The sequence below is a fragment of the Canis lupus genome, chromosome 2, assembly GCF_048164855.1.
Source record: "Canis lupus baileyi chromosome 2, mCanLup2.hap1, whole genome shotgun sequence".
Taxonomy (NCBI): domain Eukaryota; kingdom Metazoa; phylum Chordata; class Mammalia; order Carnivora; family Canidae; genus Canis; species Canis lupus.
The window spans coordinates 3,790,806-3,803,036 of record NC_132839.1 but is presented as its reverse complement, the minus strand read 5'-3'; the positions used below and the strand labels follow the sequence as shown (position 1 = coordinate 3,803,036).

Below are 12,231 nucleotides of genomic sequence, written 5' to 3'. Positions count from 1 at the left end.
AAATGGTGTTCCTTTTTTTGTCCTATTTTCAGCATCTCAACTTTTGCCATGGCTATGAGGAGAGAGTCCTAAGAAAGTCATGCAGTGAGGCCCATAAGGCAGATCCACATAGCGTTAATGGTAATGAGGTGACACATTTAGCATTTCAAACCAGGTCTCTCTGTTGAACTCAGATCTTCCCAATACATGACATATTATCCTACAGATATAAGCATATATTTGCATTTTGTAAATCACAGAGACTCAGCACAAATGTCTCAGGTTAATTCTTAATGTGACGCAAAAGCAGGTTTCTAAGGGAGCCCTCTCTGCCTCCCTTCCTTTATTTCTCCTTTCTTTCTTAAGATGTGCCAGGCACTGTGTATATAAAAAATAATTACAGTGGATGAGATAGAAGATGGAAGGGATTCCAATACGTTTTTATTTTGACCTGTTCTGGAAAAGGTGAAAGCCATTCCACGTAAAGTTAAGTGCTGTAAAAATGCATTGACTCTTAGTTCACTAGAGTCATGCTGTGAGTTATGTCCTTAAAACTTTTTGACACATGAAAAGATTAAACAAAAATAATTCCAATTTCAACTTTATAGGCTATTTGCTGAGGTCCTTTTTTTTTTTTTTAATATTTGCCATAATCTTCCTTAACAAAGTGGATGAAGTACAGAATGCAAATATTCCACACTGCATGGGTTGATGAAAGGTATTTCTAGGAAATTATTTGACAGTATGAGCTATAAGTAAGGGTGAAAGTTGTAGTTCCAGCCAACTATTTAGTTTCATATTACTCCAGCAATAGTTTATCTCTAAAGTTATTGATTATAGTGATAAATTACTTAGAAGTCTACCTACTTTTAGGGAAAAAGGAGGCCTACAATTTTTCTTTTCTTTTCTTTTCTTTTTTTTCTTTTCTTGAGAGAGAGAGAGAGAGAGAGTGCACACATGAGTGTAGGGGGGAGGGGTAAAGAGAGAAGGAGAGAGAAAATCTTAAGCAGGCTCCTCATCCAGCATGGAGCACAACTCAGGGCTCAGTCTTATGACCCTGAGATCATGATCCGAGCTGACATCAAGACTCAGATTCGTAACCAACTGAACCTCCCAGGCAACCTCAGAGGCCTTCAATTTTCATATGGCTACAATCTATGACCAAGAGAGCATTTAAACGCAACCCAACTATAGACATAATTCCGGCCAAAACATTTATTTTTATTATTTTTTAAAGATTTTTATCTATCCATTTGAGAGAGAGAGAGAGTGAGAGCACAGAGGGAGAACAGAAGGAGAGTGAAAGGGAGAAGTAGACTCTCTCCTGAGTGGAGGGCCCAACTCGGGGCTTGATCCTAGTACCCCAGGATCATGGCCTGAGCCAAAGGCAGATGCTTAACTGACTGAGCCACCCAGGTGCCCCAGTAAAAACATTTTAGATATACTGCTTATTTATAGACAATCTATCAATATATAATCTGCAGGACATCAATTAGGTATACAAAATCTGAAACGCCCCTCGAACCCGTCAGAGACAAAGAGAAAGTTAAAGAAGTTTGAATGTTGCTATTTCATTAATTTTAAGAGCGATCTGATTCATTATGTGTATGATTCATATATTATAAAAGGTAGTTAATTATAATACACTATCCAGTCAAATTAGTTAATAATATATTATTATTCTCTGAAAAGCTTCCTCTTCCTGTGGTGCATACTTTTAGATATACGTACAGTTTGCTCTAGATTTAATTGGACTCTATAGAGGTAGATATGATACCATGGATAATAGAGTAAGCAGTACCAAACCTTAACTATAATTCTCACTGGTCCGTAGCCATAGCCTCATATACTCAAGTCGTCCACACTGTTCCCAGAAAATGTGCTACTACCTTCACTGCTTCCCATTGCTTTTTCTCTCCTGGAAAAAGTATTATCCCCTTGTTTATCCAGGCTTGAAAGGCTAAATTTTTCTTCTCTGCCTTTCTTCCCTTTCTAGTTACCAATCGCTGCATAACAAACCACTCGAAAATTCATTAGCTTAAATTCATGACAGTCATTTACTAATATCCTGTTAATTGCTCATAAATGTGCAATGTGGGTAGGACCCAGCAGGGACTGCTTTTTTTTTTTTCTTCACCTGGCATCAACTGGTATGGCCGAAGGTAGTTCACTCTTCAAGATGGCACTGGCTCTGGACCAGGAGCTTACCTGTCATTTGGTGGCCTCTGTTCCTCTCCAGGTGGACCTCTCCACAGGGTTTCTTAGGCTTCTTCACAGTACAGAAGCTGACTAACAAAAAGGAGTGTTCCAGGAGGCCTAGGAGGAAGCCATAAGACTTCTTAGGACTTCTAGCTCCACGGGGATCAATCAGAATCCTTTGCCACATTGATCAAGTAGGTGACTAAGACCACTGAGATTCAAGGTGAGCGGAAAGATTCTATGGAAAGAGTAGCAAAGAATTTGAAGACACTTTTAATCTACCCCGCCCTGTATGTTTATCCAAGTTTTGCTGACTAGACCATCACGGCGTCTCTCACATCCATTCCTCATGCTTTCATCCACCCAAAACCTCTTGTGCGGAGCAGGCAAACAAATCTGCATGGCAGCGCCAACGGATCAGGAAGGAGATGGTGTCAGACCCTCGCAGCAATGTGGTAGCCTCCGAACAGCCACGAAGGCAGCTTTGAAAATGTTGAGGTACTGGGAAATGTCACAGGGAAAAGATATTTTCAGCAGAGGTCCCTACCATTGTTGTTTTTATCTGTTTTCTTATAATTCTTTTTAAAATCTTTTGCTAAATTCTCCCTTCTACTCTGTGGAGTGGTTTTCAATAACTGTATGCAGGTATTTATAGAGGAAAAAAATGGAGATATATTTGTGGATTTTTTGTATTTTTTATTTTCTACTTTTTTTTTAAAAAGATCTAGGGCCCCTCAAAACCAGTTTTCCTCCCCTCTGAAATTCTAGAAAGGAAGAGAAGATTAATGCTGATTGAACTTATTAAATTCATTTGTGGTCAGTGTAGGAGAGCTGAATTTCATTTTGTAATGCGCTATCGGTATGTTACCCACTGTCAAAGTAGATGGAAGCCTCTTGCTCATTTTATAAGAGGTGAAGTATGATTTTTACTCTAAATTATTATGGATGTATCTTGTTTTCGGACCTTTGTTTTTATGGTTAAGTCAGCTGGCAATAGTTACAGTTTATTTGTTTCTGTGTCCCTTCTTTAGGACTATGACCTTCTGTTATGACACTAGTCTTAAGAGGCAAATGACCTGTGTTACCACAGATCCCTATATGGTGTGGTTTCCAGGAATGCATTGTGGACATAGACAAGGACAGCCTGTACCGTTCCAGGAAATGGAAGTGAAACAGACCAGCATTTGAGTGACACTGAAATGGATCCCGCAAACACACTGGATCAGGGTGTAAGACAAATAATGATTCTAATGGAACTTGGGAAGGAGCACTAAATGGGAGTTAATATATTGCTCCCTAACTGATCTTAGTTTACGACTCTATAGGGGGCTAATTATTTTCCTCAATCCTGTGACAAAAAGAACTGGAGAAGATAGGAAAGGCAAAGAACAACTTGGCTCTCATTGAATTCTCAATAAATGTTAAACTCTACTGAGACCGATTTAATATTTTCAAAGGTAATAGAATGTTATTTATACAAATGATTTTTGAGAAGTGTTTTCAAGCTTGAATTGGGTAGATAACTTCTTAAACCGATCAACTTACATCCAGCTATTCCAGTAAAACATCACTGGAGTACAAGTGTCTATTTAAATTTTATTTCCATTTGGGTCCATTTTCAAGTATGAAAACTTTAAAACTTTTAAGCACTTATTTTTATTTAATACACTGTGTTTACAATGCAATGCTAAGTGAAAGCATTATAACTAAACTACATTTTCCAAATTTTCTACAAGAATCAGAAAAATATTATGAATAATTAATTCCATGGGCAACTCTTAGAATATATCTAACTGGCAAATATGACCTAGAGTTGATCCTTACTTAACATACCATATAGGGATCCCTGGGTGGTGCAGCGGTTTGGCTCCTGCCTTTGGCCCAGGGCGCGATCCTGGAGACCCGGGATCGAATCCCACGTTGGGCTCCCTGCATGGAGCCTGCTTCTCCCTCTGCCTGTGTCTCTGCCTCTCTCTCTCTCTCTCTCTCTCTCTCTCTCTCTCTCTGTGTGACTATCATAAATAAATAAATAATTTATAAAAAAAAATACCATATAAATCGGAAACTGGGAAATCTATTTCCTCTTCTTCTAAAACTCAGCCACAGTTAAATGGCTGACATCCATGTATTTCTCTAGCAGGTGGATATTCTCTAAAAGCAATTTTTTTTTTCAAGGAAAGAAAAATGTTATCTCTTTCACATGAGCATTTTCTCCCTTATTGATTTTCATACTTCTTCCTTTCCTTGCAAATTTCCAAGATGGGGAACAAAGTTGGCATTTATATTTTGAATTTTTCTCTGGATCAGATAAATATGCTAGTGAATAGCATGATTTTGAAGAACAATGACACAGTGGATAGTTGATTAGGGGGAAGATATGTAAGGAGGGATAAAAATGTCAGTCTTGTTTCTCATAAAACAGTGAAATGAATCACTAAAATTTTCCTCCCATTACTTCACAGTAACTGAGGTATAATTTATGGGATGCTGAAAGTAGAAAAGTCTCTTGCAAATTAATTTTGTTTGGTGGAAACTGATAATGGTATGAGAGAAGTGGCTCTTGCCATTTGATCCAGGATCCTGGAGAGCTATGCCTAAGATTTTTTTTTTCCTGTTTACTCAGTGTATAATTTAATACAATTATTTGTAAACTGGAGGCCGAGACTTATTATATAAAAATGGCATATAGTGGATATGAAAGAGAAAGAATTGTGAGTTGGAGTGAATCTGGTCAGCGGAACTGTATCTTTGTTGCACAAAAGGTATGAATATAATTTCTTTTTCTTGGCTGGCCTAGGGTGGCTGCAAGATGAGTGGCTCTGATAGCCAAGCAGATGACAAAAAATATATTTTTCAAAAATCTTCCAATAATACTATAGGGCTCTGGTAACATAATTTTAATAGTCTACATGACTCTAGAAATAGAAATACCATCGCTTCTCAAAAGGAAAAACTAAAAACTAAAATGAAAATTCTAGTTCCTGTGAGAAAGTGCTAGAAGTGATCACTTAAAAACAAACAAACAAACAAACAAACAAACAAACAAACAAAAAAGGGGCTCCTGGCTGGCTCAGGCAATACGGCATGTAGGACTCTTGATCTTGGGTCATGAGTTCGAGTCCCATGTTGGGCATAGAGATTACTTTACAACATTTAAAAAATCAAACAAAAAACAGAAGTATGTTGCTATTTTTTTTTAATTAATATTGCTCCCTGAACACAAAAATAAGATAGTATTGCAAAAATGACTATAAAACTGTGAGGCCATTAGGGGTAGCTGAACTGAAATATCAGAACACTTTTGTTTCTTTAAAACAAAACTTGGGGGAAAAAAAAACTAAACTAGAATGTTGGAGTAAAATTTTTTTTCAAGTTATGACATATTTTAAATATATAATGAATACCCATATACTTGCTACTTAGCTTGATCGAATCTCAACATTTTCTCTATCTGTTTTGGATTTATTGTTTTGTAAAAGAAATGGAACAGTTTAAGTTTCCTGTATCTTTCCTTCCACCCTCTCCAGAAATAACATATTAATGAACTTGATATTTATTTCCAGGAATTTCTTTATAATTTGATAAACAAATAAATACCCATAAGCAACTTGCTTATCATGTTTATAAACTCTATATAAATTGTAAGATAATGTAACATGAGAAAAACCATACTTACTTATTCATTCAACTATTTTAGAATATTTAAGTTCTTTCCGAATCTTTGCTGTTACAAAAGATGTTGCTTCTATAATATATCCAGAAGTGGAACTGCTGGCTTGTAGAATATGAACACTTTGAAGCTTACTTAATATTGACAAATTGCCCTAGAGAATGATGACAAGTTACAGTCTACCAGGATTTCCAGTTTCTACCCATTATCACAAAACTCAGTTAAGAGATTTTTAAATTTTCATCAGTGTGGTTTTAAGTTGCATTTTTAAAATAATAGTTAACTTAAATATCTTTTCCTATGTTTATTGGCCATTTAGCTTTCCTGTGCTGTAAATAGATTGTCCACTTTTATGTTAGATTATTCATTTAAAAAATTTACCTGTAAGAAGTACGTATGTATTTTTTTCTGTATTGCATGTGTCTTGGTCCAAGGCTTGTCTTTCCTCTTGGTGATATTTTGAAACATGAATGTGTTTCAAAACACATGGGAAAATTTATTAATTTTGTTTTGTGCTTTGGTATCTTATATGAGAAATTCTTGCCTATGCTGAGATGAAAAAAAAACAAACAAAAAAACCCCAAACCCCATAAACGCTATATTTTCTTCTTACAGTTTTAAAGCTATGGTTGAAAATACCTAGATCTTTAGTTGTCCTGAAATTTATTTTGGCTCATGTGAGATTAAGATTTAACTTTATTTAAATTTAGTGTTTTCCCACATGAGTAACCACCTCTGTCTTTGATTTTGGGGATGCCACCATGGATTTTTTTTTTTTCTTGGATCTCTACTTTATTTCATTGGTCAGATAAGGCAAGTTACCCCCTACCTCTGCATTGTTCTTCTTAAACTTCTATTTTAAATTATGTGTTATTATATATGAATTATATATGGATTCTTAATTTTGAGTTTAATAGCCACTTGTTAACTTACACAAGCAATTGTATTGGTATTTTAACAGGAACTGTATTTTTTAAATTGTATTTAATATGTAGATTAATCTGGAGAAACCAACATTTGTATATTATTTAGTATTTCCATCCATGAACATTGTATATCTCTTCATTTATTTCAGGACTTTTGAATGCTGTTTAATAATGTTTGACAATTTTCTATATAAAGCACATCTTTTGTTAGAGCTATTCCTGAGTACTTTATATTATTTGTGCTTATTGTGAATGGGATCATCTCTTATGTTTTTCCAAATGGTTACTGTGAATATATATATATATATATATATATATATATATATATACATACACATACAGTAATGCTTTTGATTTTTGCATGCTCATCTTGAGAAGAAAGCTTTTATGGCCAAGTTGCAATATTTACCAGCACAAATTTTTATTAAATAAATTTGACATTCATTCCAATTCAGCTAAAGTCATGGTTGTCTAATGGTTGTTTAAAGATGAGTTAATAATGACCTGCACAAGAAAAAAACATTACCTGTCTAGGAGTGCTGACAAAAACATTGCCGATCTGTTGCTTTAAGATCATTACATTTTAATAGATCCAATTTGGTGAAGACTTAACAACTCCATCTAGTAGTAGTTTGAAGTTCTAAGTGAATTGGCAAATGCACTTCCAGGTTTTACTGGATAGCTATGTGTGTTTGAAATATCATGATAATAATCAATAACCTTATTGGAAATGTCAAGAGAAAGCAAGGATTAATTGACACACCAAAATTAATTATACCTGTTATCTTAAGTGTTGTTGATTTCAAGATTATTTTTATTTTATTTTTTAAAAAAGATTTTATTTATTTATTCATGACAGAGAGAGAGAGAGAGAGAGAGAGGCAGAGACCCAGGCAGAGGGAGAAGCAGGCTCCATGCAGGGAGCCTGGTGTGGGACTTGATCCTGGGTCTCCAGGATCACACCCTGGGCCGAAGGCAGGCAGGCGCTAAACCACTGAGCCACCCAGTCTGCCCAAGATTAGAGTGAGGTATACTTACAGAGAATATTATGTACAACCTCCCATGCTAGAGCCAAGTTGTGTATATACAGATTTAATTTTATCATATTCAATCCATACGACCTTTATAATAATAGGATCCTCACAGTCTCTACCCCATGAGGACTGACTTATAGTTAAGGACCCTTTAAAATTAGACCTAGTTTTATATTTTACTAATTAGAATTTTTTCTTTGGTAGGAAATAAGAGAGTTTTGTGCATTGGGACAACTTGGTAATCATCTGAAGAAAGTATATTTAACTCTTAAAATACACTCAAGATATATTTAAAATTTATAGGTACAGAAAAAGTTTGTTTTTTTTTTTTTTTTTTTTTTTCAGAAAAAGTTTTTTAAGACTTATTTGTTTAGAGAGAGAGAGAGAGCACAAGCAGGGTAAGGGGCAGAGGGGAAGGGAGAGAAAGAATCTTAAGCAGAGTCTGAGTGGAGTGTGAAGCTGGACACAGGGCTCTATCCCATGACCCTGAGATGTGACCTGAGTCAAAACTAAGAGTTGGATGCTTCACCATCTGGGAGTGCCACCCAGGCACTCCCACAAGGCTTTAAAAGTATACTATGAAAGCTTATTTAATTTTGAAGTGGGGAGGACCTTTCTAACGATAGATGGAACCTCCAAGAGTAGAGGTTGATTAAAAACTTCTGTAGAACAATGAAAAAATTAAATTAAAACAATAGTGGTATATCTTTGGTAAAAATTTAAAATTGATGATGTCCTGTGTTAATATAGGTTAAGGGTGAAGACATCAAGTATAGTCTTTATTATACTGCTACCTGAGAATATACTTGGAATAAACTTTCTCAAGGGAAATTTGACAATGCTATCAAAAGCCTTAAAAAAAATTTTACCCCAGAAATTCAGAATAATTATAGACATGCAACAAAGAAATGATTACAACAATATTCTTTATAGCACTATTTAAAATATTCAAAAATTGTAAAAAATATAAATGTCCATCAGTAGGCAAATTGGGAAACTAATTATTAGAGTATACACTTAGAGTAGAATTCTATGCTATTATTAACCCTAATGCTACAGAATAATATTTAAAGGCACGTAAAATATTTTTAAATATTTAATTATGTAATTATACCATTAAGAGGAGAGTTATTCTCAGAATATATTAAATGAAAAGCAGTTGCATTACAAATCAGTATGTTTTCATTTTTTACAATATTTGTTTTTGTTCTTTTGCAAAAAACAGAATTGAAATTCAAGAGAGCTTATATTCTGAATTGTTATGTTATGGGCTGAATGTTTATGTCTCCCCCCCCACACACAAGATATATATGTTGAAGCCCTAGTCGACACAGTGATGGTATTTGGAGGTGTAACATTTGTGTAACTGGGGCTAGATGAGGTCATGATGGGAGTAGTGCCCCATAAGAAGAGACACCAGAAAGTCTGTTTTCGCTCCATCATGTGAGGACATTGTGAGAAGAAGGTAGCGATCTAAACGAGGAGGAGAGGTCTGACTAGGAATCAAGTTGGCCAGCCCTTGATAATGGTATTTCTGGTCTCAAGAAATGTGAGAAAATAGGTTTCTGTTGTTTAAGGCACCTAGTCTGTGGTATTTTGTTATGGCGGCCCAAGCAGACAGTAATACATACGAGGTGATCAGATTTTCTTTTCTTCTCTTTTCTGCTTCTCTGTATTTGATTTTTCCCACTGAGCACACTATATTTATAATTTTAAAAGGTATTGTAAAATATATGAAGCAGTATTAGAGAAAATTTCCAATGCATACAGATTATTCAGTGAGAAACTCATCATTAGTAAAAACTGTTATTCAAACCTAGTTTGTGATTACCTTGCCATATCTTCATGAATCCTCTCCATACACTAATTATTTGGCTTACAATTAGATTTAACAAAACAGACTGAATCTTTTTTTGGCTATGAATGTCAAAGATTGATTGGGTTTCTAAATATACCACTGAAAAAGTTTTATTTTCTTCTCACCTAACTACTCTACAGTTATTATTTGGAGACACTGACCATTTTAATCATTATATTTCCAATTAGAGTGAGTAATTAGCATTCTGTCTTAGGATTGCATGCCTAATAACAGTGAAATTATGATTTTTTTTGCATTATAAGGCATATTCTAATTATCTTACCCATCCATCCCATTTTCCTCCTAAGAATTCCTAAGAATTTCCTCCATCAAATTCCTAAGAAACAAAGTACTCCTTTCTCTTTTGTTACAATGCTATCTAACCATAAACCAGAGGTGAGATCATGAGTTCCTCCACTGTGTCTAGTACACACACACACACACACACACGCTCTCACACATACTTTTATCAGTTATATTTTTATCATCTCAATATCCCTCACTAACACTAGGGATGATGGTGAGGGGAGAAGCAGGGCTAGAAGTTTGAAGAATGGCAAATGTTCTTTGTGGCAGCAAAGAGTTTGGGGTGTGAGGAAGATGGAGTCCATCTCCAGAATGCTGAGAAATTGGCAGCAAGAAATTCCTCCTCTGGGACAGAAATCCACAGTGTAGACAGCACACTTAAACTGATTAACCCTGTAATATACAGTCATCACTTGAGCTAACTGACAGCTTTGAGCACTCTCCTTACATTGTGGTAATTTCCCACATTGTATGTCTTACCTTCCCAATGAGGAAGCCAAACACTTGCAATCTCAGACTCCCCAGAGTAGGGGGCAGGCATGTGACCTCGTTTCCTCCAACCAGAGGAACTATCCTTTGGAGACAGATCTGGAGAGAGCATGTGAGGAAGCAGATGCGCCTAGGTTTGGGCGCAGTCCAGGTGGTGGGGGATCCAGTTCCCAGGGCGGGGAATGGCGGTGCTTCTGGAACCCAGTTCTGAGCAGCACGGGTGCCAGGTGTCAGTGGTGTTTCTGCCGGAAAAGGAGTGGTTGACCATTGCTCATGGATGTTCAGATTTATTGTTGGATCCTCTGGCCCTGCCAGACATTCTATGAATTGTCTAATATCCTTGCATCAATTCCTTTTCCGCTCAAATTTGCAAGTGTGGATTCTGTAGATCGCAATTAAGCACTTTGCCCCATATATCATCCCAGTCATGATGCTCTCTCCCTCCTCACAGCAAAACAGAACAAAACAAAGCCCAACCCTAGTAAAATTTCACTGTTCATTGTTTAATTACTACCAAGACCAACCAGATTTATAGATATTAATATAAAAATTTTAAATGTAAATCATTGCTGTTTATTTATTTACAGAGCTTGTTGGCCAAAGCTTCCTCTAGCTCTCTGCAGTAATCAGCAGAATTCATTCTTCCTTTTGCCTCGATTCCAAGGATTCAAACAGAACCTGTGAAGTTGACAACTTCCTTATTTGACACATGTTTGATCTCTGCAGAACCTCTATTCATTTACTGGGTGCTTAACCACTTATTTCCCCGAAATTCAACTTCACATTGCACACAGTGTTGACTCTCACATGAAAAACCTAGGGATCAGCCCAAAAAAATCTTCAGTGTGAACATGAACACCGCAGGCGAGTATTTTTACTAGGAGCAATGTGCATCCAGGATAAAGGAAGAAAGGATACCGAGGGGGGTGGGGAATCAACCAAAATACATTAACTAGTTAGAGACCACTGCACTCAACAATAGATGAGCATCCGATTCAAGTGGTTGAAATCAGAAACTTTTCCCCAGCTGTACTGAGATACATTTGGCATAAAACACTGCATAAGTTTAAGGTGTACAACATATTTCATATACCTATATATTGCAAAATGTAAAGCTGGAATTTAAAGAGATTGTGAAAAAAAAGGGAAAAAAGTAATAAAAAAAATAAAGAGGTTGTGGCATCATATATTAGAGCGGGTTATATCCCAAATATGGGATAGAGTGGTTATATCCCAAATATGGGATAGAGTGGTTATATCCCAAATATGATTTTTATTTTTCACTTGGAATAGTACACCGCATAAACATGTATATTTTATGAAGGTTGTTTTTAAAGTTTATTGGACATTTAGTAAAGGCCAGCACTAAGACCTTGCATCCTGGAACTCACTTATTCATCCTGACAGCACAAGGCAGACAGATATTGTTAACCCTGTTTTAGAGACAAGGTGGTTCCCAGAGAGGTTAATGGATTATCCAAGGTGCTACAACTCCTGGATGACAGAGGCAGCACCTGTCCCCAGGTCTGTTAGACGCCCAAGCTCCCTGCGCCCAGTCATGAAGCGCCAGGGGAGTATCGCTTTGGGTCCCACGGTAAATGCCAGAAGCAGGGCCGGAGATTCTAACAGGCCGCGATGCAGCGGCGTCGCTGTTACACGGACACGGACAAGGCTGGCAAGGCGGCAGATGTCACGGGCCATTGCTTGGTGTCCGAGAAGAGAAGAGAAGAGAATGAGGAAACACATCTTAGAAGCAAAAAAAACCTAAAA

The 12,231-nt window shown here is 36.4% G+C and overlaps 1 long non-coding RNA gene across 9 annotated transcripts in view; it reads left to right on the top strand.

Moving 5' to 3' along the window:
- The window catches only part of LOC140611497 (uncharacterized), a 48,034-nt gene extending 36,214 nt beyond the window's left edge, over positions 1-11,820 (top strand). For 2 of the 9 annotated variants that reach the window (XR_012012690.1, XR_012012662.1), the window contains 4 exons: positions 2,219-2,676; positions 3,210-3,407; positions 4,802-4,940; positions 11,049-11,820. This is a non-coding gene — a long non-coding RNA (uncharacterized lncRNA). The remainder of the gene's footprint in view (positions 1-2,218; positions 2,677-3,209; positions 3,408-4,801; positions 4,941-11,048) is intronic. The other 7 variants (XR_012012668.1, XR_012012677.1, XR_012012673.1 and 4 more) reach the window with 7 other exon arrangements.
- The last annotated feature ends 411 nt before the right edge of the window (positions 11,821-12,231 follow it).